The sequence below is a fragment of the Haematobia irritans genome, chromosome 4, assembly GCF_050003625.1.
Source record: "Haematobia irritans isolate KBUSLIRL chromosome 4, ASM5000362v1, whole genome shotgun sequence".
Taxonomy (NCBI): domain Eukaryota; kingdom Metazoa; phylum Arthropoda; class Insecta; order Diptera; family Muscidae; genus Haematobia; species Haematobia irritans.
The window spans coordinates 120,650,641-120,677,501 of NC_134400.1; the positions used below are offsets into that span (position 1 = coordinate 120,650,641).

The following is a 26,861-nucleotide window of genomic DNA, read 5'->3' on the forward strand; positions in this document are numbered from 1 at the left end:
CAATTAAAATTTCTTTATTTAAAAAAATTGTCGTTAATATTGTGTAAATTGCGTATACTAAAATTTAGGTTGCATCATCTTTTATTTTAGGTCTATACTCGTTTCAGTGTAAAAATGACCCATAGCACATATTTTCATAAATTTATAGGACAATTGGGAAACCGAGGCTGGGAGAGAACTTCATCTTCTCCCATTGAAGGCTATTTTTGTAGTTTTTCTTCTAATGCGGACCTCACTTCAAATCAGCAAAACCCACCTTTGCACAGAAAAAAAAGTGTCTTGTAAATTTAAGGACCATTTTGACTTCCACATAGTTCAACAAATTTACTGTAATATAGTTCATTTTTCGTAACCACAACGAAAATTAATTTAGCTAAAGGAAAACTTATAAAAATTCAGTAAATGTTTTTTAGTTCACTAACTACGAAATGGGAAGGATTTTTCCTTAAATAAATTTCCAACACAGTAGTTAATGCATCGTTGATTCTATTATAAAAATACATGGGCAATATAAAAATCTTACTACGAAATGTAGACAATTTACTAAGAAAAAATTTTGTATGGAAAAAAATTTTTGTAGTAAAAATTAACTTAACGACATTACCGATTCGTATGATGGCTACCTACAGATTATTTCCCTTTTTATTATAAGTTGGAGTGTTTTTCCTCACATTGAAAATTGTAGATAAAGTAGAATAAAAAGTAGTTAATATAATCCTTGCCGGGTGTATATCATTTTTTATAGATTCCTCATAGATTTGGTATATATTTTACCTTAAGTTATAGATAGAATTCAAACTAATCAATAAACGTGCTACTGGAAAATGTGAGTGCATCATGTGAGGGAGTTTTTAAGAGACATTTTGTGTATATCTCGTATGATTGTTTGTGTTTGTTATTGCGTCATTTATGCTGTTGTGGGTTGTTTTGATTCTAGAGACAATGGAATGTTCCTTGTGTGTTGTTGGTATCTTTTGTGGTGAGAGTTGTTTTCTTGCAATAGCGAGATCAGAAAGGGATCGTGTGTGTGTGTGTGTGTGTGGAGTTGTTTTTCTTTACGGAGTTGTTTTTCTTTATGGCTATTTGTGTCTTTGAGTTTTATTGTTGCATTCAGTTATGTTGATGCATTTATGAAGTGCACACGTGGTTTTAATTTTGCAAAATTGTACGTGAGGTATTGGTGATTATTAATGAAAATACATTTATTTCGAAACATTTTGTAAACTGAGAAGTGAATGATGTGATGTTAGAGTAATCAGAAACGCTTTTTATTGATAAAAAACAAATAACAGATTAAGGAACTGTATATTTATGTTAATAGTTAAAATTAGTGCGGATTTTTAATTGATTTACATAAAAAATATACAACATGAGTGGTAATAGGATGATCTATATTTATTCTACATCTGGATCACAGGTTGGAGATGCAACCATGTTTTTGAATCTATATTTTTTATGTTACAGCAATTCCTACAGGTGAGTACTACGTTCGAGTTTAGACGCTAAAAATAAAAATAAATTACTAAGAAAAGTGTAAAATTGTACGTCTTCCGATACAAATTTAAATATAACTTGATGGAGAATAGCCCAAACCAAGTTTTTTATAAAGATTATTTTTTTATAATGGATTATTAAAGAAAACGTATCATGAAAATTGCGATTTTAGCCTCTAAACTCGAACTTAATATCCACCTTAAATACTAAATGCTATACTGACAATTGGAAATTATGTCTAATTTTTTTTTCATTTTTTATTTCAAATATATTCTGAGAATAATTTCAAAAACGTCCCATTAGTCCATGGATATGATTTCAACAATGTACCAACTGGATGGATTTTTCAATGTGGTAAGTTTTCTATAAACGGTATTTTGTCCGTTTTTAATAAAACTAAAATTTAAATTTATTAAAAATTATTATTTTCACTTGCAGGTAAACAGGTCTTGTAATGGTATTTTTTTGAATATTCTTACTGTTTAATGCTAATTAAGCTGATATCCTTATTGGCTCTAGGAAACACTCTTGAAAACCGTAAGTTAAAAATCAATATGAACGATAGAATTTGATAATATTTTTCTTATATTTTGTATAACTTTGCAATTTCAGATGCTTATAAGACAAATCCGCCCAACAAAAGTTAGCCAAAATCGATGAAATTGGACAATTCAATATATCTTTCATCTGGATAGAAAACATGGAAATTTAAATTAATTAGTTTAGTCCTAATAACGTAGAATATTACTCTTTTGAAGAAGCAATTACTAACTACCGACAAGTAACTGCATCCAACGTACTAATAAAAATATTTCCTTTATTGTATATCATAAACCATAGTTTTGTGTAATATAATAATAATTTTTTGGAATAAAATACTGGTGGTTATAGAAAATTGACTTGCTTTGTACGAAAAATTTATTAGTTGTATACATGCTTGTTGTACCTTTGATTCCTCAATTTCTCTACTTTTTTGAAAATTATACCGACAAACAGTTTATTTCAAACCAATTTCTTAATACAGGTTTCCCAAAAAATTGTTCATTTTTCCGGATAGCAGGAATATTTTGAATGAGTTTAACTATATTCTTCCCACAGCATAGTAATAATGAACTAAAATACGATGCAATACATGAACTAATTTATAAGAAAATCATGAACTTATCTAGATGAAAAAAATCTTTGGCGCCAAATCATGGTCATTCTTACTATGGGTTAGTTCATTTTTCATAAAAAATAGTAAACTTTTTTTTCGGTGTGGATGAATACCATAATTTGGGTTGACACAGAGCAAATAAATGTTTCTCATATGTCCTTGACCTCGGCAAAAATTTACTTCATGGAAAAGAAAATGTTTAGCTTAAAGAAATAATCTTAATGAATTTCAACTCCACCTTTGCAACAAGAAACTAATTAAAATATACATATTTGTATGGTTTTAAGGTACGAGTATCATTTATCAAAGGTAAGAGTATCATTGTTTTTACTACCTTGAAAAATCTATTAGCTATGTATCTCAAACAAAAGTGGTCATTAATTGAAGAAGACGAAAAGCCAAAGTAATCGATAATGTTGTGAATTTCGGTTTTTTTACCAAATCATTGTGAATTTCCTAAGTATCACTATAAGCTATGGAGAAGAAAAGAAATAAAATCATAAATATTAGCGGATGATGGATCTCAGCAGCCGTAGTCAATAAGTCTATCAGCTACAATCCAGCTAACTAGTAACGCACTGCAAACGGCTATTGAAAAAATAAATTAGGCCAAACTCAAAAATGTATATTCCATCATCAATCCTCACTCAATGATTGGACCAATTTATGGATTTATGAAGGGGGTTGCTGACTGTAAAATGTTAAACAAAAATCGAATTGCATTACATTTTCAATTAAAGACTCGATTTCAAAATAAAGTTAATTGTGGACAATCTCGTACAAAAACTGGAAAGACGGAAGAAGTGTACAATGTATTCTCAATCGGAATTGTTTTATGTGGTACTGTAGTAAATATTACATTAGCCCCACATATGCCTAATTACGGTTTTAATTAGTGCTGAACGAAATCGTTTCGATTGTTATTCGATTAAGACATTTATTTATCGTAAGCCGAAAAATTGTTGGGTCACTCGTTTGTTAATAGTCTTGTAAACATTGGCCTTTATATAAACAAGAGACTATTCAATTGGGTAAATATGGTATTGTTGGTATTTTGAAAATGACATTTGAAGTTGAAATTCTTTCTATTACAATGCGTTGATATTATGCCATGTATATGTTGAATGTCCTCATTCATCGCGATCGACTGTGGTGTCATCGAAATACGGGTGTGATAGCAAAACAAAAAGTATTTTTTTGAATGTCCATTAGAAAGTCTTTTTATTGCGAAGCTTAAATTAATTTCAAGGTTAAGTATTTGCGTTTGAGTGGACAATTTTTATACATAATGGCAAAACAAGGCAGTTTAGGTTTATATTATCATATGAAATATTTGCAAATGTGACTGAACGATTTTTATTGCCCTTCACGAATTTGCAATACAAACCCTAAAAGTCATAAAAATGCTGCAGATTTCTTTCTTCTTAGACAAAATTTTGGCCAAAGGCGAACGATCTTGCTTTTTTCTTTTCGTTGTAAAAGGTATGTTTGGAGGAAAAGTATACACACCAAGGAAAAAAAAAACGTTTAGAAAACGGGTATCGCAAATCTTCACAGAAAAAAATATCACCAAAATATTTCGAATTAAAAAGTTAATTGAAGTTGAAAATGTTTTCAATTAATAAATTAATTGATACAATTAACTTTTTAATCAAGGTATCAACATTAAGTTAATTAAGTAAATGATTGAAAATTTTAAAATTTTTAATTAAAAAATTAATTGATACAATTAACTTTTTAATCAAATTCAGAAGACTAAGTCAGTTAAAAAGAGTGATGAACATTTTTTTATTTTATAATTAAAAATGTATTTCAAACAATCAATTGTTATTCCAGTTCAAAAAATAATTGAAAATATTTACCTTTTTTAATTAAAAACTTAATTGAGTTTTGCAATCAGCATCAATTACATTTTTAATTGAATCAATTAAAAATTAATTGAAATTTGCTAATGAAATCAATTATTTTTTAATCAAGCATTTTTTCTATGTCCAATTAAAACAGTGATTAATACTATTATTTTCGTGATTGAAGACATTTCAATTAAAAAATTAATTGGATCAATTAATTTCGTGATTGAATCAGAAAATAAATTTTTTGTGTGTTATTTTGTTTGGTACAGTTTTTTGAATTTCTTCATAAACTTCAAACCTCACAAAAAAATTTCTTTGAAAATTTTTATTTTTACAATAAAACAAAAACATTTCAAAAACACCGTTCATTTCGATTATATAAAGCACTCCTCTCTTCTGGTATTATGCCTTAAATAAGACACATTTTGAGATTTCATATTAAAAATTTAATATAGTAGTATCCCAGCAAAAAAATTTTGAAGTTCTTCTCAAAGCATAACTTTAAAAGAACTTCTAAAAAGGCCCTCCCAAAGATGTTCTTTATTTTAACTGCACAGGAAGTTCATTTGAGTCAATTTTTTATAACTCGTTTTTATACCCTCCACCATAGGACGGGGGGGAGTTGTATTAACTTTGTCATTCCGTTTGTAACACATCGAAATATTGCTCTAAGACCCCATAAAGTATATATATTCTGGGTCGTGATGAAATTCTGAGTCGATCTGAGCATATCCGTCCGTCCGTCCGTCTGTTGAAATCACGCTAACTTCCGAACGAAACAAGCTATCGACTTGAAACTTGGCACACGTAGTTGTTATTAATGTAGGTCGGATGGTATTGCAAATGGGCCATATCGGTCCTCTTTTACGTATAGCCCCCATATAAACGGACCCCCAAATTTGGCTTGCGAGGCCTCTAAGAGAAGCAAATTTCATCCGATCCGGCTGAAACTTGGTACATGATGTTAGTATATGGTCTCTAACAACCTTGCAAAAATTGGTTCACATCGGTCCATAATTATATATAGCCCCCATATAAACCGATCACCAGATTTGACCTCCGGAGCCTCTTAGAAGACCAAAATTCATCTGATTCAGTTGAAATTTGGTACGTGATGTTAATATATGGCCTCAAACACCCATGCAAAAATTGGTCGATATCGGTCCATAATTATATATAGGCCCCATATAAACCGATCCCCAGATTTGACCTACGGAACACCTTGGAAGAGCAAAATTCTTCCCATTCGGTTGAAATTTGGTACGTGATGTTAGTATAGGGTATCCAACAACCATGCAGGAATTGGTTCTTATCAGTCCATAATAATATATAGCTCCCATATAAACCGATCCCCAGATTTGACCTCCGGTGCCTTTTGGAGAAGCAAAATTTATCCGATCTGAAATTTGTGGATGACAGTCTTTCGTAGAAGTTTCTACGCAATCCATATTTGATGACAAACGTTCCAGACAAGCGTTATAATGCATTAAAAATCATAAAAAAATTTACAAATTATTTATTTCAAAATATAAGCAAAAATTCTTAATTTACATCCAAAACCCTGAATTCACCTCACACCTTAAAAAGTGATGCAAATTCAGTGCAGCAGCTGTTGAAATGGTGGACATCCCTCCTATGACAAGTCCATGTTAAATTAATCGCTTCTGCGTCAATTTGGCACCACTTCCAGAACATTTTCACAACTTTTTTGGTGACGCTTTTTTTGCTGGGATGTAACATATCAAACATCTTTACGTAATATTGCGAACATTTTAGGAATCTATGTATTTAAAATTGCTTTATTTCCATTGCTAAAGTTCTTTTTGATACATAGACTGTAAGAAAGAGACCAACTAAAGTAGTTTATTTTCTTGAAATAAAGTTTCTTTAGATCGGCTTGTGTGTGGCCATCTAAAGAAAAAAATTGAAAAATTTTACAAAATCGAATAATTGCTTCTACATTGTTGTTATTACAGAAAAAGTACTGTGAAGTAAATAATACGCGTGGAAGTGAGAAAGATATGAGGGAAACGGAAATATTGTAATTTTATAGGCGACCGGTCATATCGCCCAACGAACCTATTGTATTGCGGTCATATCACATTCGTCCTCAAATTTTTGCATCATTCGTTTATTATTATTATTATCTAATTTTAAAAAAATTAAAATTGGAAAGCAATGGCTTATTGCTTGATATAAACGAAATGGAATGGGATTTCCAAATGAGTAACATTTTTTTTATTGCAAAACTAAAAATTTTGTAACAAAAAAATTTTTGATAGTAAGTTTGAAAAAATTAAAAAAATCTGTAACAAAAGAACAAAGTTTGTGATACCCGTTTTTTGTCTTTAGTGTGCAATTCCAATCTATAAGCTACAAATATTTTGGATCATTTTAAAATCTTCGTAATATCGAAAACTCTCTGCATTTATGTATACTTGCTATGGTTATCATAAAAGCTTCGATGACTTCATCTGGACATGATTCTAATAAATGTTTGTCATCGTATCAGCAACTTACAGTCGCCGATCGCTCACAATCACATTGGTTTGGTTTGGTGTTTACACACAGAAAAAATATTTCCAGTTAAAAAGTTTGTTGAAGCCAAAAACTTAATTAAAAAATTAACTGACACAATAAAACAGTTAATCGATTTATATAACAAAGCCAGTTAAGAAGATTATTATGTTAAAATGATAATTGAATCAACTAAAAAGTATTTGAAAAAGGAGGTGGAGTTGCTTTTCAAATAAAAAATAATTGGGGTTCAATTAAATTTTTAATTGAATCAATTAAATTATTTGTTGAAGATGCCAAATTTAATTGAATATAAAAAAATACTCAATTAGAAATTTAATTGATTCAGTTAATTTTTTAATCATAACAAACACCTGTCACACATTGTGTCAATTAATTACACAAGGGAACAATGGTTCTGGGAGCCACCGTGGTGCAATGGTTAGCATGCCCGCCTTGAATATGCATGCACAAGATCGTGGGTTTGATTCCTGCTTCGACCGAACACCAAAAAAAGTTTTTCAGCGGTGTATTATCCCACCTCAGTAATGCTGGTGACATTTCAAAGCTTCTCTAAGTGGTTTCACTGCAATGTGGAACGCCGTTCGGACTCGGCTATAAAAAGGAGGTCCCTTGTCATTGAACTTAACATGGAATCGGGCAGCACTCAATGATTAGAGAGAAGTTCACCAATGTGGTATCACAATGGACTGAATAGTCTAAGTGAGCCTGATACATCGGGCTGCCACCTAACCTAACCCATGGTTCTGTTGATTAAGAACTGACTATTGTTTTTAAGGTTATTTGGGACGCTGAATCCAAATCTGCACTTGGAAAATTGAAAAACATTGTAAGCACGGCTTAAAGAGAATATTGTTAGGGAGTTTCGGATTTTTTTAAATTTAATATGGTGAACCGTTTTCGAGTTATTCCAATATATGTAGCGGAAGTGCCTTAATTTAGAACATAACGCTATATCTCGAAAAGTCGAGCTGATAGGAAAAAAAAAAAAAACAAGTGCAGATTTGGATTCAGCGACCTCAAATTAGTAAAAAATTGCAATAAATTTCAAATCAACACAAAAAAGTTCAATTTTGTTCCCTTGTGATATTCAATAGAATTTGGCGATTTGTATTACAATTCACGTGATTGAAACAATTTTATATAAAAGCTAATTGGATCAATCAATTTGGTCATTGAAGACAAAAATTTGTTTTCTGTTAAAAAAATCAATCCTATATCGAAGTTTTGTTTCCATTTGTTTACATTTAACTTACTCGTATTTGTAAAATCATTGACTTTTGCCCCCATGTTTAGTTCATAAAATTTTTGATACATTTTTAAAATCAAAAATAAATCAGTAAAAAAAGTATAAAATTATACCTCTTTGATGCAAATTTTATTAAAACTTGATGGGAATAACCCAAAGCAACTTTTCACAAAGTTTATATTCTTTATAATGGATTATTACACGCACAGAAAAAATATGTTTGGGCATGGTTGCCGCATCCATGTAATGCTTATCTAGAGTAGGTAATTGTCGCGAAAACCATGTATTTTGTCTTTGTAAAAATAATTTTCGAGTGGAGAAAAATATATGTTGGCAATAAGCATTTAAATAGTTCTAAAATGCCGCAGACATGTTCTATTATTTAAATGATAGAATTTGAGACCATTACATGGTCGGGAAAATCATGTACCTGTCCATTCAATTTGTTTACTTTTTGCAGAGAAAAAAAGTATTTTTATAGGTTACGTATAGACATGTCCAGAACCACTACATGACCATAAAGACCATGTACATTGTTTTCGTGACCATCTAATTTTTTTGCAGCGAATAGAATTTTATAAAAACATTGAGCAGGTACACACGATTTTCATTTTGCGCGTCAGTCGTGTGTTGATTGTTTCTTGGAATGGACGGAGAATACGTAATTACTGTGTTTTGTGTTAATTTATTTATTCAGAAGTGGCACGTGGTTTTATGTGAACTCAAAAAAGGAAAGTGTAATTGAAAAAAAATGTACCTGTTGTTTTGTTCTGCATTTTGATATATGGTATAATTTATTTTTATTTGCGGATACATGATGTCTCCGTTGGTACATTTGATGGGCACGAAGTAAATAAGGAATGGTTACTTATTGTTGAAATTTAACCAAAAGAGAGTGTGTAAAAATATTTGATGTTTGCTTGCACGACATTATAAATACAAATAAACAATGAATTAGTTTATAAATAAATAAAAACAAATAAATAAAGTTAATTTTGTGTTTTCTTTTCTCAAGTGGCGTCCTTTTTTCGACGACGAAAAAAGTTTTTTCACAAAGATCAAAACATTTTAGGTTGTGACCATGTTCTTTTTACTGAAAGAAAAACATTTTTGACGAATACCATAACATTTTAGATCGTGACCATTGTCTTTTATGGAAACAAATTTCTTTTTATCAATATAATAACATTTTAGATGAGGAAAATTTTATTTTTTTTAGAACCATGTTCACTGAGCCAACGTGGTTGCAGGTGAAAATGTTATATGGTCGCCGCAAAAATAGCTCCTATCATATTATTTTGCTCTTCGAATATGATTGTGACAGTCATGTTTCTTCTCTGCGTGTAGAGAAAAGTAATCGTGAAAAGTGGTGATTTCATTGTATTTTAGCGATTATATTTTTATCAAGTTTGTCAAATTATAGATGGAAAAGATTCAAAACATTAATTGCGAAACATTTTATATTTCTAAATTATATAATTTCAAACAGTAACCGTGAAAACAATCTGGTTTAGCTTGAAAACTGAACCTAGTACTCACCTTATAATGAAAATTTCATTGGGCTAATGAAAATTTCGAAAAAAAAAATTATAAAATATAGCTAGAACAAAATATTTTTTTTACAATCAAAATAAGCGTACACTGTTAGAAAAATATGTTTTTCATATGTTCCGATATAAACAAAATGTGTTTCGGGCACGATTTTAAACCACAATATATTTAAGTGCGAACATGTAATTTTCCTAAACTAACACTAAATGTTTGGGACATCTATGTTAATATGTTAGAATATATTATGTTTGGGGCATGAATGTTTCATAAAAATCATATGTGTGAATACAAACATATATAAATTTACAAATTTCAACTAAACATACATATGTTGTGATATTTTATTCAAAGCGACAGAGAGAGTATAGAGATGGAAACCGGGAGAGTTGACGAAAGATATCAATATAACACAGCAAAAGAGTCAAAAGAGAACAATTTCTGTGAAACCGCTTGTATGTTGTTTCGGAAAACTGTTTTATGATAAGGCCAAAAATTTGATATGTTTAAGTCTAAATATTATTTAATTTGAATAAAGAGAATATACATTCTGAACCAAGAGAATAGACATTTGAAAAACAAACAGCTTATGTTTTCGCCTTGAGAGCAGCATTTTATGTATGTGTGGACATGTGTTTTGTTTATCATTTTGGCATTATTTTTTTCTTGGTTCGTTAAAAGAAATCAGGGGTCTTCATAAAAATAACGAAAGGGCACTATACTCTTTTTAGAATTGGGACGGTAAAATGAAATAAGGAGGAAATAGTGAAAAATTACACAGTAAAATGTAAAAAAACAAAGTTTAGTTTCTCTTTATTAAAAAGTAGTCCACGAGGAGTTGACGGACACCATCAAATATAAAAGCGGGCATTAAGTTCGACTTTTACAGCTAAAACAATTTAAAAAGTTTATTTTCTTTAAAATGAATTATTAAAGAAAAATAAAAGGAATTTTAGAGCGATGGTGTTAAATGCTAGTAAAAAACTGTTCACTCCTAAATAAATTTATGTTTATATTATAAAATTATGTATGTATGTTTATACTCGACTCCACGTTCTTCTTTTGTTAGTTTTTGAATTCCTTCCAAATTTTAAAGTTTTGTACAAAAACAGTTTTTTGTTACAAAATTGTTATTTTTGCAATAAAAAAATAATATTTTATCCAAAAATCAGTCAATTTCGTTTATATCAAGCACTGTTACTGACTATAAATCTTTAATAACGCACATTTCGATGTTTCATTTAAAAAAATTAATATAGTATAAATATAAATGTGTAAATTAAAAAAAAAAAAAAAAAAAAAAAAAAAAAATGTTCGGTCGGAGCAGGGATTGAACCCACGACCCTTTGCATGCAAGGCAGACATGCTAACCACTGCTCCACGTGGCAAACAAATGTATGTTTCTGTTAAATAATGTTATGTTTGCATGGGCAACACAAAACGATAATTATCTACTGGTGACTATAACAGCTACGTAGCCCAGTGGATAGTGTGTTGGCTTACGAACTGTATGGTCCTCGGTTCGATTCTCCGTGCAGGCGAAAGGTAAAATTTAAAAAATTTATAAAAGTGAATAATTTCTTCAACATTATTTGTATTACAGAGAAAGGTGCCAATAACTAAAAAATTTCGTGGAAGTGAAAATTACGAGTATGTTAGGGAATGAGCACAATCGTGTTTGGGAAAAATTCTTCCAAGCATATAATATTTTTGGCTCAAAATGCTTCCAAACATATAATATGTTCACATAAAACAAACATATTAATGTTTCGGCAGTATGCAATAATATATGTGCTTCCTGCAAAATATGTTTGGAACATATGTTAAAGAAGCGATTTTTTTTTGAGGGTGTATATGCAACTGCACAAAGTACCGCTAAGGACTTTCATGCACAATCGAATTACTTTGGTTGTGGTAGTAGTTGCCGATGGCAATGTTTGAAATCTGATATTTATAAAATAAATCTGTGGTTGAACTTTTGATTCAGTTGAATAACTAAAGCTCCTTTATTATTTTGTTTAGTCTGGTTTAGTCAATTTAATTAAAAAAATAGAAATTGATACTATTCTTTCATAAATTAATATCTTAATAATGCTGCAAAAAAGCATAGCCAAAAAGAAGTGAAAATGTTCTTTTTGGGTCCGGAAGTGGTGCAAAATTGGCGGAGAAGTGATTAATGTAATATGAAATTGTCATAGAACGAATGTCCACCGTTTCAACAGCCGTTGCAATGAATTTGCATCACTTCTTAAGTTGTGATCCAAATTCAGTGTTTTGAATGTGAATTAAAAAATTTTGTTATATTTTCCCAAATAATTAATTTTTATATTTTTTATGATTTTTAATGCATTCTAACGCTTGTTTGAAACGTTCTATAAAAATTTCTATAATGAATTTAGCATTTTTGTGCCAAAATTTGAATAATTTGTACCATTTTATTTATTCTTACTTAAAAAAAAAATTACGCATTAAAATATGAAAAAAATGAAGTAAAAAAACTGCTTTTAAAGTTGTGCCTTTAGAACAACTCCCAATTTTTTTGCTGGGAAAAGTGTGGAACTACTTTTAGTTGCTTTATTATAAATTAATTGTCGAGTTATTTTGATGCCTATATTGTTATTCATTTTTATGAAATAAAACATTAATTGAACCTATAAGTTCAGTCTATAAATTTTCAGCTACGCTAATGCATACACTGTTAGAAAAATATGTTTTTCATATGTTCCGATATAAACAAAATGTGTTTCGGGCACGATTTTAAACCACAATATATTTAAGTGCGAACATGTAATTTTCCTAAACTAACACTAAATGTTTGGGACATCTATGTTAATATGTTAGAATATATTATGTTTGGGGCATGAATGTTTCATAAAAATCATATGTGTGAATACAAACATATATAAATTTACAAATTTCAACTAAACATACATATGTTGTGATATTTTATTCAAAGCGACAGAGAGAGTATAGAGATGGAAACCGGGAGAGTTGACGAAAGATATCAATATAACACAGCAAAAGAGTCAAAAGAGAACAATTTCTGTGAAACCGCTTGTATGTTGTTTCGGAAAACTGTTTTATGATAAGGCCAAAAATTTGATATGTTTAAGTCTAAATATTATTTAATTTGAATAAAGAGAATATACATTCTGAACCAAGAGAATAGACATTTGAAAAACAAACAGCTTATGTTTTCGCCTTGAGAGCAGCATTTTATGTATGTGTGGACATGTGTTTTGTTTATCATTTTGGCATTATTTTTTTCTTGGTTCGTTAAAAGAAATCAGGGGTCTTCATAAAAATAACGAAAGGGCACTATACTCTTTTTAGAGTTGGGACGGTAAAATGAAATAAGGAGGAAATAGTGAAAAATTACACAGTAAAATGTAAAAAAACAAAGTTTAGTTTCTCTTTATTAAAAAGTAGTCCACGAGGAGTTGACGGACACCATCAAATATAAAAGCGGGCATTAAGTTCGACTTTTACAGCTAAAACAATTTAAAAAGTTTATTTTCTTTAAAATGAATTATTAAAGAAAAATAAAAGGAATTTTAGAGCGATGGTGTTAAATGCTAGTAAAAAACTGTTCACTCCTAAATAAATTTATGTTTATATTATAAAATTATGTATGTATGTTTATACTCGACTCCACGTTCTTCTTTTGTTAGTTTTTGAATTCCTTCCAAATTTTAAAGTTTTGTACAAAAACAGTTTTTTATTACAAGATTGTTATTTTTGCATTATAAAATAATATTTTATCCAAAAATCAGTCAATTTCGTTTATATCAAGCACTGTTACTGACTATAAATCTTTAATAACACACATTTCGAAGTTTCATTTAAAAAAAATTAATATAGTATAAATATAAATGTGTAAATTAAAAAAAAAAAAAAAAAAAAAAAATGTTCGGTCGGAGCAGGGATTGAACCCACGACCCTTTGCATGCAAGGCAGACATGCTAACCACTGCTCCACGTGGCAAACAAATGTATGTTTCTGTTAAATAATGTTATGTTTGCATGGGCTCGTGGGCGCTGCAAACTATGCTATATAAATGTAACTTAAAACGATAATTATCTACTGGTGACTATAACAGCTACGTAGCCCAGTGGATAGTGTGTTGGCTTACAAACTGTATGGTCCTCGGTTCGATTCTCCGTGCAGGCGAAAGGTAAAATTTAAAAAATTTATAAAAGTGAATAATTTCTTCAACATTATTTGTATTACAGAGAAAGGTGCCAATAACTAAAAAATTTCGTGGAAGTGAAAATTACGAGTATGTTAGGGAATGAGCACAATCGTGTTTGGGAAAAATTCTTCCAAGCATATAATATTTTTGGCTCAAAATGCTTCCAAACATATAATATGTTCACATAAAACAAACATATTAATGTTTCGGCAGTATGCAATAATATATGTGCTTCCTGCAAAATATGTTTGGAACATATGTTAAAGAAGCGATTTTTTTTGAGGGTGTGGGAAAATCCTAGAATCAACCAGAATTCCATTGACTATCCTATAGAGAAAGAATTACTAAAATCCATAAGCCATGAATATTTGGGATCATTTCAAAATCTTCGTAATATCGAAAACTCTCAGCATTTATGTATACACCCTCAAAAAAAATCGCTTCTTTAACATATGTTCCAAACATATTTTGCAGGAAGCACATATATTATTGCATACTGCCGAAACATTAATATGTTTGTTTTATGTGAACATATTATATGTTTGGAAGCATTTTGAGCCAAAAATATTATATGCTTGGAAGAATTTTTCCCAAACACGATTGTGCTCATTCCCTAACATACTCGTAATTTTCACTTCCACGAAATTTTTTAGTTATTGGCACCTTTCTCTGTAATACAAATAATGTTGAAGAAATTATTCACTTTTATAAATTTTTTAAATTTTACCTTTCGCCTGCACGGAGAATCGAACCGAGGACCATACAGTTTGTAAGCCAACACACTATCCACTGGGCTACGTAGCTGTTATAGTCATCAGTAGATAATTATCGTTTTAAGTTACATTTATATAGCATAGTTTGCAGCGCCCACGAGCCCATGCAAACATAACATTATTTAACAGAAACATACATTTGTTTGCCACGTGGAGCAGTGGTTAGCATGTCTGCCTTGCATGCAAAGGGTCGTGGGTTCAATCCCTGCTCCGACCGAACATTTTTTTTTTTTTTTTTAATTTACACATTTATATTTATACTATATTAATTTTTTTAAATGAAACATCGAAATGTGCGTTATTAAAGATTTATAGTCAGTAACAGTGCTTGATATAAACGAAATTGAATGATTTTTGGATAAAATATTATTTTTTATTGCAAAAATAACCATTTTGTAACAAAAAACTGTTTTTGGTACAAAACTTTAAAATTTGGAAGGAATTCAAAAACTAACAAAAGAAGAACGTGGAGTCGAGTATAAACATACATACATAATTTTATAATATAAACATAAATTTATTTAGGAGTGAACAGTTTTTTACTAGCATTTAACACCATCGCTCTAAAATTCCTTTTATTTTTCTTTAATAATGCATTTTAAAGAAAATAAACTTTTTAAATTGTTTTAGCTGTAAAAGTCGAACTTAATGCCCGCTTTTATATTTGATGGTGTCCGTCAACTCCTCGTGGACTACTTTTTAATAAAGAGAAACTAAACTTTGTTTTTTTACATTTTACTGTGTAATTTTTCACTATTTCCTCCTTATTTCATTTTACCGTCCCAACTCTAAAAAGAGTATAGTGCCCTTTCGTTATTTTTATGAAGACCCCTGATTTCTTTTAACGAACCAAGAAAAAAATAATGCCAAAATGATAAACAAAACACATGTCCACACATACATAAAATGCTGCTCTCAAGGCGAAAACATAAGCTGTTTGTTTTTCAAATGTCTATTCTCTTGGTTCAGAATGTATATTCTCTTTATTCAAATTAAATAATATTTAGACTTAAACATATCAAATTTTTGGCCTTATCATAAAACAGTTTTCCGAAACAACATACAAGCGGTTTCACAGAAATTGTTCTCTTTTGACTCTTTTGCTGTGTTATATTGATATCTTTCGTCAACTCTCCCGGTTTCCATCTCTATACTCTCTCTGTCGCTTTGAATAAAATATCACAACATATGTATGTTTAGTTGAAATTTGTAAATTTATATATGTTTGTATTCACACATATGATTTTTATGAAACATTCATGCCCCAAACATAATATATTCTAACATATTAACATAGATGTCCCAAACATTTAGTGTTAGTTTAGGAAAATTACATGTTCGCACTTAAATATATTGTGGTTTAAAATCGTGCCCGAAACACATTTTGTTTATATCGGAACATATGAAAAACATATTTTTCTAACAGTGTACTTACCATGGTTATTATAAGAGCTTCGATGACTTCATCTGGACATCATCCTAAATAATATTCGTCATCGTATCAACAGCGTCTTATATTCAGCCATCGCAAACAATAACATTGGCCTGGTGTTTATGAATCACTCGTTCTCAAATATGTTTGTGTTTACGCAGAAAATAATATAAACGTTTGAAGTTTTCAAAGAAATTCAAAAATCTGTAATATAAGAACAAGGTTTGTGATATCCGTTTTTCAAAGGTTTTTTTCTTTACGTATAGAAGTTTTAAATTTATTGTTGGAATGAAGTCTACAATATAATCCACCGAGATACGCAGCAAAAATGTAGCTCGTAATTTCTTTACGGGAAATTGTTTAAAAATTGTCGATGCCTCAGTTTATCTAAATCTTTAAATTTGCTTTAAAGTACTCTTAAATGACAAGTTTAGAGACAAACGTTTCAACATTCAAGCGTGATAGTGTACTTGCTATCGTTATAGCCCTCCAGCATTTTAATGTGAATAATTTTTTTGATTATCGTAACATTGCTCGATACTGGTAGTGTTGCATCGTTTCCAAAAAGTGGACGAAAAACAACATCAGAAATCGAAACCCACAACACAGTGGGTTGATTATTGTTTTCTCAATCATAAAAAAAAAATAATATTACTAGTTCATTTTTGAATTGGCTTTGGTGATTGGTAATGATTGAAAATTAATCCGTGATAGAATCCAAATACTATTTTTTTTCTGTGTATGCAAACCATTACACCATGATGGCTCACAGTAGCTGAAGAAATCGCGAGAACGAACGCAACACATACTGAATAATCAGCTTGGACTAAATTCACTGAAATTCTTAAAACTGCAAGAGGGCACTGTTGCACAAAAATTTAGGACTGGATAGAGCCAAGGAGTTGCTTCGCTAGCATGAATGTGGTATGCTACCGAATTTTTTACTCCGATAAGAATCCATTCTAAAATGAGCAGTTCAGCTGAAATTTTACACCTTACACGATTGACCGCTACAATTCAAGCGTCGGTGATGTTATTCATCGTCCGTGGGGTCAAAATATCGGGAAAATGACCTAAAACCAGTATTGTAGCCAAGGGCAGACAAACATTTCGGTAGCATACCATGGACATTACAACGGAACCTAGAACCATGTCACTCAGCTCGCGTCAACAATAAGGGCTTAAAAATGAAGTTTCTTCTTTTATTTTTACCAAACAGCGGCACCTAAATCTACACAGAAAAAAATTTCACGAAAATGTTTCCAATTAAAATTTTAATTGAGTTTTAAAAAATATTCAATTAAAAATTTAATTGATTCAAGAAATTTTTTAATTGAAACAAAAATCAATCACAAAAATTAATAGTACACGGATGAAAAAGACTGTTTTTCATATGTTTGGCTATAAACATTATATGTTTGGAACACAAATTTTTAAACACAATATTTTTGAGTGCAAGCATATAATGTTCATAAACTAGCATAACATGTTTGGGACATATATGTTAATATGTTAGAACATATTATGTTTGGGACATAAAATGTTTGTAAATATAATATGCTTGGATGCAAACATATATTAATTTAGAAATAGCCTATAAACATATATGTGTTTAGTAGCTTGGAGCGCTATTTAACAGGGAGCGATATTGAATTAAGTTGGTGGTTGTTGCTTGTTATTACAAAATTAACATTTTATTTTTCCTTGGGCAATTGATCAGCTACTTCTTTGATCCTTACAAACTGTGTGGTCCGCTGTTCGAATCCCCGTCCGGCAAAAGGTAAAATTAAAATAAAAATAAAAACTCATAAAATTGAATAATTTCTTCTACAATGTTTGTATTACAGAAAAAGGTGCTAAGAACTAAAAAATCTCGTGGAAGTGAGAAAGATGTCGGGGAATATACAATTGGGCAGAAACAAAATTTTGAGCATTCAGGTCGAAAACCTATGTTGTTAGCACCTATATTACCTGTTTATTTTCATAATTCATTATGATTGTAAATATATAAATAAATAAATAAAATTTTGAGCACAATGTTGTTTAGGAGAATTTTTTTTAAGCATATAATATTTTTGGGTGCAAAATGCTTCCAAACATATTATATGGTCACATAATAACATATTGTTTTTTGGAAGACAACATTATTGAATTTGGATGCAAAAATACAAAATGTTTGGAACTTAGACTACCCAAACATATATTGTTTAGACCAATATGCTTTCAAACATATTATATATTGGAAGAGATCAAACATATAAATGTTTGGGCAATACCCAAAAATGTATATGCTTGAAGCAAAATATGTTTGGGAGTATATGTTACAGAAGCGATTTTTTGTGAGGGTGTATCAATAAATTTTTTAATTGGATCAATTAATTTTTTAATTGGCCTTCAATTAATTTTTTTTATTGATACTATCATTTTTGTGATTGAAGACATTTCAATTAAAAAATTAATTGGATCAATTAATTTTGTGATTGAACCAGAAAAAAAATTTTTTGTGTGTACGGATCTCAATTTGTTCGAGTTTAGTGCCCAGGGCATGTTTGAGGGTAAGGTTGTCACAAATAATACCAGAGTCAATCATCTCAAGAATGCGAATGGGGCAAAACACCGCAGAGCCACTTTCGTGCGGCGTGTGATGGCTTCGTCGACCGCTTGGCAAAGGTAGCGAATTCGAACAAATCTAAACTTATTCTAAAATTTGACCGACATTTTTGATTTTGAACAATAAAATTAAAACCTATAGTGCTTCACTTTATTGTATTAAATATTAGTCACCCGGTGTAGCAATTGTATTCCATTGCATACATTACTTCTAGCACTCCCAATGTAACATAAAATAACTCAATTGTGGACTACTGTCGTTAGTGGAATTGTGTACGCAATCCATGATGGAAGGTATCTACGCTTCGACCTGGCCGAACATTCAACCGTTTTTACTTGTTTTTTATTGCATTCACAAAAATTCTTGTTAGAGAAATTCTTTTTAGAAATAATTATATATGATTCCAAAGAAGCAATAAATGGAAATTCCCTTCTTTGTATATATAGTAACTAAAATCATTTAGTTGGTCTTTGAAATGTTTATATTTGTATAAGAAAAGTAATTGTGATTTACGAAGAAGACGGCGGCGGCTTAAAATTTTGTAATTAATTGTCTTATCATCTAATTATATGAACTTACATGAGATAAATGTGGCGACTTAATCCAATATGAGCCACAAGTAAATAAAACATGGGTTAGTGACTTGTCAATAAAGATAACCTTATGAGAAAAAAGTATACACAGAATAAAAGTAAATTGTTATATAGTACGTCATGCAAAAACTGAACTCCACACTTTGAGATTTTGATAAAGCGTTGTTAAAACCAGGAAAATGTAATGCCTCGGTTTAGTTTTTATCTACAACTCATGAAATTACACCCTCATAGAAGAAAAAATGAACTGAAAGTATGAAACAAAACCAATAGCCCCAAATCGTGACCATTTTAACCATACTGTAGTTCATTCTTACACTGAAAAACATATTGTCGTGCGGCCAAAGATTCCGTGTCCATAAAATACGAATCCGAATTTTGCTTAGCAAAAAAGACACATTTCACTAATGTAAAGGAATTGTGTCTTAAATTTGTCCTTTCTTCAATTCTTCGCTTCTTTGGCTCGGAATCAATACCAAATATCATTATTGTAAAGACAAAATTTTGAAACCGGACATGCTTTTTCAGTCTGGGAATCGTACTAAAATTTTCATTTGCGTTAGTTCATGTTGAACTTATATGTAACGTCATTGAGCTTTATACCCACGTTGAGTTCATAAGATGTTTGAGACATACTTAACATAACAAAAGGAAAATTACATTGGGCTGTGGAAAATTTCGAAAAAATAATAAAATTTAACTTTTAACAATTTTTTTTTTAATAAAAATAAGTTAAATTTAGCGTTAGTTTACCTACGAAGTGTTTTTCAGTGTATATTACAAGTTTCTGAAGATTGCCCGACTTTTTGAATATTGATCTTAAGTTCTCCGATATGGTCAACTATTTTTAGGAAATGTTAGGGGTGGCCTCTAGATCTGCTACTTTATTTTCGATATTTGGTCATGGAGGGGACCTCCACTTAGCATCACTTTTGTTTAAAGTATAGTGGAAATACTTTTCTTATTCACTTCAAATTTACGGAAGACATGGGGAGGGGGAGATTTTGAAATGAATACGGGGTACCTCCCCTAGACCGACTTTTTGAAAATTGAAGAAGAAATTTCCGATATCCTTGATATTTTCAGGGATTGTTGGGGTTGGTTTCTAGAATCTAGAAATCTGGGGAGAGGGACCTCCCCGTTTCCCGAATTTTTTAATGAAAAAACTAGACTTCTCCGATTTGAAATTTCCAGAGGACGTGAGTGGAAGATTAAAAAATGATTTTTTGGTCTTGGCTACTGGAAGAAGGTAAATAAATGGAGTAAACGCATGTCGGCGTAAGAAAAATTAAAAAAATTAATCGGTTAATACACTCAAAAAAAGTGAAGTCGCCAGTAAGGAAAATATAAGTTGATTTTAGAAAATTCAAACTGAACTAAAGAAATGCGAATAACCCTAAAATCACTAAATACTTTTCGACAAATTCATGAAAATTTATGTTTTCAGGGTTCACTTTGACTGTGTGAGTGTCCTGCATTTTTTGTAAAGCACAAGTAACGTTTAGGATCATATAGCTTCAGATTTCTGGCGGATCTGGAAAACGTTAACGTCTGCTAATGTTTTTGGAACAATCTGGTTGGTTCAACAAAGAAAAATAATCAGGAAGGTTCAGCAGTTAAAACTAGAAGTACTTTTTGTTAATGTGGTATCACAATGGACTGAATAGTCTAAGTGAGCCTGAATCTTATTCGGGCTGCCACTTTAACCTAACCTAACCTAACCTAACCTACTAAATATAATTAAATTACTAAATATAATTAATTATGGTGGGTTTGTATGAGTGCTAAATTTAACTAAGCGCCGATTTTCCGATTTGACAAAAAGTATTAAATTGTTTTGTATGATATTGCTCTTAGTAAAATATTTTATTCAAAATTTACATTTTCTTCTACGGTGCGTTGGGTGATTGATACTAATTTTGGAATGGGGTCAGTTTTTTTTGTAGACAACGCTACGTCCACAAATGACCACCAGTTACTAGTAAGCCTATAAAATAATTTTGTTTTTATTTACGAAAATGTTGTGTAAGCATTTTTTGATAAATTTAATTTGATCGGTTTCTAGTTTTACTTTTCTTTATTTTTGATTCCAGAACATAGCTAATGACATCAGAACGTGACCATTTCTCAGAAATATAAAAACAAAACTTAAGTGAGGGAAATATACTAAACTACTTGTTCTAGTTAAACGATAAAGTAGAGAAGATATGAAATTTTGAACATTGGCCAATGTCAATGGCGTTTTCAGCAATTCTGTCATTCGAGATTGAGTATACACCATCAAAAAACCGCGTCTCCCAAACATAGATTACACGTATATTTTTGGGCACTGCCGGAATATTATGTTTGTTTTATATGGACATATAAGACTCTTGGATGCATGGTGACTGAAACAACATAAACTATTTGGCAAAATCTCCTCCCAAAGAAGATTGTGGTCTTACTCAAAATCTACAGAACTTACACAGAAAAAAAAGCAGACCCGGATCCAAAGATTTGTTCTTTACACTAATAATTTTGGTATTGATTCCGAGCCAAAGAAGTGGAGAATTGAATACCAAAAAAAATTCTACAGTTAAACTAACGCTAAATTTAACCTATTTTTAATGCAAAAAAATATTTGTTTGTAGTTAAATTTTATTATTTTTTTTTCGAAAATTTCCACATCCTAATGAAATTTTTTTAAGTATGTCTTTTTTAAGTATGTCTCAAACATTTTAGTAACTAAACGTGGGTATAAATTTCAATGTCCGTACACAAAAGTTCAATATGAACTAAAACAAAAGAAATTTTTCGTACGGTTAAAAAAATCATAATTTGGCGCCAATGATTTTTTTCTTTACACTAAAAAACAGTGAACCCACCGGGAAGAAAACTTTCGGGTAATTTTAGAAAATTTTGAATATTTGTAGAAAATTTTAACTAAATTTTTACAAACGTTGGCATCACGCCGATGTCATAAAAATAAGTAAATATTTTTCGACAAATGCAAGAAAATTTATTAGACATAACTAAGTTTTTTCACTTGTTAAAGAAAATTTTGTAGTTTGAAGGAAAAACTTGGGGTTCAAAATTGCAAGAATGTCTTTAGTGACATACGAAGTTCATGATGGACGCATTTTTGGTAAAATTTACAAATTTAAAGAAATTCTGAACTATTTTGTGGAAGACACGAAATCAGTTAATCTTTATGCTTCATTTGAGTATATTTTTTCCTCGGGTTTAGTTAATTTAACTAACGTACACAAAAAATTATTAGAGTAAAGGAAACTTTCTCCAAACATAATAATTCCATGAACTAAAATAAAGTTAAATTGGCTTTAGTGAAATAGAGAGTTCACTTTTTTTTGAGTGTACTTTTAGTTTGTTTTTTCTTTTATGAGAGAGTGCAATTTCATGAGTTGTAGTTGAAAAGTACACCAGGGCATTAAATTTTCCTGTTTTTAACAACGCTTTATGGAAATCACAAAATGTGGAGTATAATTTAGTTCAATTTTCGGAAGAGGTAGTTCATTCTTGCTATAAAACAGTTTACTTTTTTTCTGTGAAGTAAGGACAAATTCAAGACACATTTCTCTTTTGAATTTAAATTTTGCGTACTTGATTCTAGGAAGCAAAGTTTAATTTATTCTTGTTTTCATATTTTTTCTGCATGTGCTATCAGATTCCTTTAAAATCATGTTAACGAAAACATAAATTTCCAAATTCGGACACAACTACAAGTACAAATTGTGCTATGTAACAAACGTCTTTAAAATATACACTGTTAGAAAAATATGTTTTTCATATGTTCCGATATAAACAAAATGTGTTTCGGGCACGATTTTAAACCACAATATATTTAAGTGCGAACATGTAATTTTCCTAAACTAACACTAAATGTTTGGGACATCTATGCTAATATGTTAGAATATATTATGTTTGGGGCATGAATGTTTCATAAAAATCATATGTGTGAATACAAACATATATAAATTTACAAATTTCAACTAAACATACATATGTTGTGATATTTTATTCAAAGCGACAGAGAGAGTATAGAGATGGAAACCGGGAGAGTTGACGAAAGATATCAATATAACACAGCAAAAGAGTCAAAAGAGAACAATTTCTGTGAAACCGCTTGTATGTTGTTTCGGAAAACTGTTTTATGATAAGGCCAAAAATTTGATATGTTTAAGTCTAAATATTATTTAATTTGAATAAAGAGAATATACATTCTGAACCAAGAGAATAGACATTTGAAAAACAAACAGCTTATGTTTTCGCCTTGAGAGCAGCATTTTATGTATGTGTGGACATGTGTTTTGTTTATCATTTTGGCATTATTTTTTTCTTGGTTCGTTAAAAGAAATCAGGGGTCTTCATAAAAATAACGAAAGGGCACTATACTCTTTTTAGAGTTGGGACGGTAAAATGAAATAAGGAGGAAATAGTGAAAAATTACACAGTAAAATGTAAAAAAACAAAGTTTAGTTTCTCTTTATTAAAAAGTAGTCCACGAGGAGTTGACGGACACCATCAAATATAAAAGCGGGCATTAAGTTCGACTTTTACAGCTAAAACAATTTAAAAAGTTTATTTTCTTTAAAATGCATTATTAAAGAAAAATAAAAGGAATTTTAGAGCGATGGTGTTAAATGCTAGTAAAAAACTGTTCACTCCTAAATAAATTTATGTTTATATTATAAAATTATGTATGTATGTTTATACTCGACTCCACGTTCTTCTTTTGTTAGTTTTTGAATTCCTTCCAAATTTTAAAGTTTTGTACCAAAAACAGTTTTTTGTTACAAAATGGTTATTTTTGCAATAAAAAATAATATTTTATCCAAAAATCATTCAATTTCGTTTATATCAAGCACTGTTACTGACTATAAATCTTTAATAACGCACATTTCGATGTTTCATTTAAAAAAATTAATATAGTATAAATATAAATGTGTAAATTAAAAAAAAAAAAAAAAAATGTTCGGTCGGAGCAGGGATTGAACCCACGACCCTTTGCATGCAAGGCAGACATGCTAACCACTGCTCCACGTGGCAAACAAATGTATGTTTCTGTTAAATAATGTTATGTTTGCATGGGCTCGTGGGCGCTGCAAACTATGCTATATAAATGTAACTTAAAACGATAATTATCTACTGATGACTATAACAGCTACGTAGCCCAGTGGATAGTGTGTTGGCTTACAAACTGTATGGTCCTCGGTTCGATTCTCCGTGCAGGCGAAAGGTAAAATTTAAAAAATTTATAAAAGTGAATAATTTCTTCAACATTATTTGTATTACAGAGAAAGGTGCCAATAACTAAAAAATTTCGTGGAAGTGAAAATTACGAGTATGTTAGGGAATGAGCACAATCGTGTTTGGGAAAAATTCTTCCAAGCATATAATATTTTTGGCTCAAAATGCTTCCAAACATATAATATGTTCACATAAAACAAACATATTAATGTTTCGGCAGTATGCAATAATATATGTGCTTCCTGCAAAATATGTTTGGAACATATGTTAAAGAAGCGATTTTTTTTGAGGGTGTAGTATTGAAAAATAATCTCCTATTTTTACACAAAATGGGAGATTATATAAAATGCAAAGTCAAAAAATTTAAAGACGATTTCATTAATTTTGAACAGTTTTTCAGAATTATTAAAGCCAAGTTGACCTTAGTCAAACAGAGTTTCCTTTCATTTTATGATACCCAATTTTAAGTCAAATCACTTAACTATAAGAACAAAACGACTTCATTGTAAAGTTTATCAACTTTTGGACAAGGAAAACTTTAAATCAGAGAAATGCGTATCCTATGCTAAGTTAAATTCGGATTCGTATTTTAAGGACAAAAAACTTTGGCCTCATTTTTTTCAGTGCAGTTCTTAAATTATGCGAAATACATTATTTTATGCGATTTTCTCGCACACATGCTCGAGAAATTTAAGATTCCAGAATCAGATGTATTGTGAATTTTAAAATTATCTTTGTTAGCCTTACCATATGAACCGATCTTCTTAAGGGATTTTGTTTCATCATTATTATCAATACACCCTGAAAAAAATATTGTCGAAAGATTTCACAAATGCGAATTTTGCTTGGCATAGAAGACGCTTTTGTATGACACAAAGTTTTTGCCTTGCCCAAAAGTCGGTGGACTTTTCAATGAAGTCGTTTTGTCCTAATACTTAAAACTAGGTATCTTTTCATGAAAGATAATTTTTTTTGACTAAGGTTAACATGGCTTTAATAATTCTGAAAAATTCTTCAAAATTAAGGCAATCGCCTTTCAATTTATTGAATTTTTGTATCTTAACTACAAAGCAAAAAGGGTTCAAAAATAGGATGTGTTTTATATACTTAATTTTAAAGACATTTTTGAAACTTTTCCTTGAAAATAGCATAATTTCTACTTAAAGTCGAATCTGAATTTGGAAATTTAAGTTGTCGTTAACACGTTCGGCTTTGAACTTTGATAGCTCATGAGGAAAAAAGCTGAAAAAAACGCATAAATTAAACTTTGCTTCTTATAATCAAGTACGCGAAGCTCAAATTTAAAAGAGAATTATGTTTTAAAGCTATCCTTACTTCAATTCTTCTGCTTTTTTGGCTCGAGATCAATATCAAAATCATTATTCACAAAGACTTACATATTTTGTATGTAAATAAATAGTTAGGGTGTAATATTCAAATAAATTACAAACATATATTTTATTTGCATTCCAACACAATTATATTTACGAAATTTTGCTGGAAGCAAACAAATGTTTAGAAACTGGAGCCTTAAAAAAGATATGCTTAGGGTACAAACAATTTCTTGTGTGAAAAAATCTATTCTTGAATCGGAATATGTTTGGAAGTATACGTTACAAATGCGATTTTTTGAGGGTGACTGCTGTCTTGTACACCAAAAGAAAAAATACTATCCTCCGGAACGAAAGTTTAGACAAACGAAATTCCCTTTTAATGTAAAGTATTTTCTTTAAGAGCAAATATATCTGAATTGATGACAAACGATTGTCTTTAATACTTTTTATTTGCCGTCAACAAAAAACTGTGCTTGTCTAAAATATCGTTCCTGACGCTGGTTGCTTTATACCACTTTTGGCACCGCATATTTAAACCCTGTGCCACACTGTGGAACAGGGTATTATAAGTTAGTGCATATGTTTGCAACACCCCGAAGAAGACGAGATAGACATATGGTGTCTTTGGCAATATTGCTCAGGGCCGGCCCTGAGTCGATCTAGCCATGTCCGTCTGTCTGTGAACATATTTTTGTGATCAAAGTCTAGGTCGCAATTTAAGCCCAATCGACTTCAAATTTGGCACAAGTTTGTGTTTTGGGTTAAAATAGAACCCTATTGATTTTGGAAGAAATCGGTTCAGTTTTAGATATAGCTCCCATATATATCTTTCGCCCGATAT

General features: G+C 30.4%; 1 protein-coding gene and 1 long non-coding RNA gene across 2 annotated transcripts in view; both read left to right on the forward strand.

Annotated features, from left to right (window-relative positions):
• Positions 1-26,861, forward strand: part of Myo61F (unconventional myosin 61F) — a 105,743-nt gene that overhangs the window by 25,230 nt on the left and 53,652 nt on the right. The window lies entirely within an intron of this gene.
• Positions 1,821-2,328, forward strand: LOC142236868 (uncharacterized). Its single transcript, XR_012722238.1, has 3 exons — positions 1,821-1,848; positions 1,933-2,031; positions 2,107-2,328. It is a non-coding gene; the product is annotated as an uncharacterized LOC142236868 (long non-coding RNA).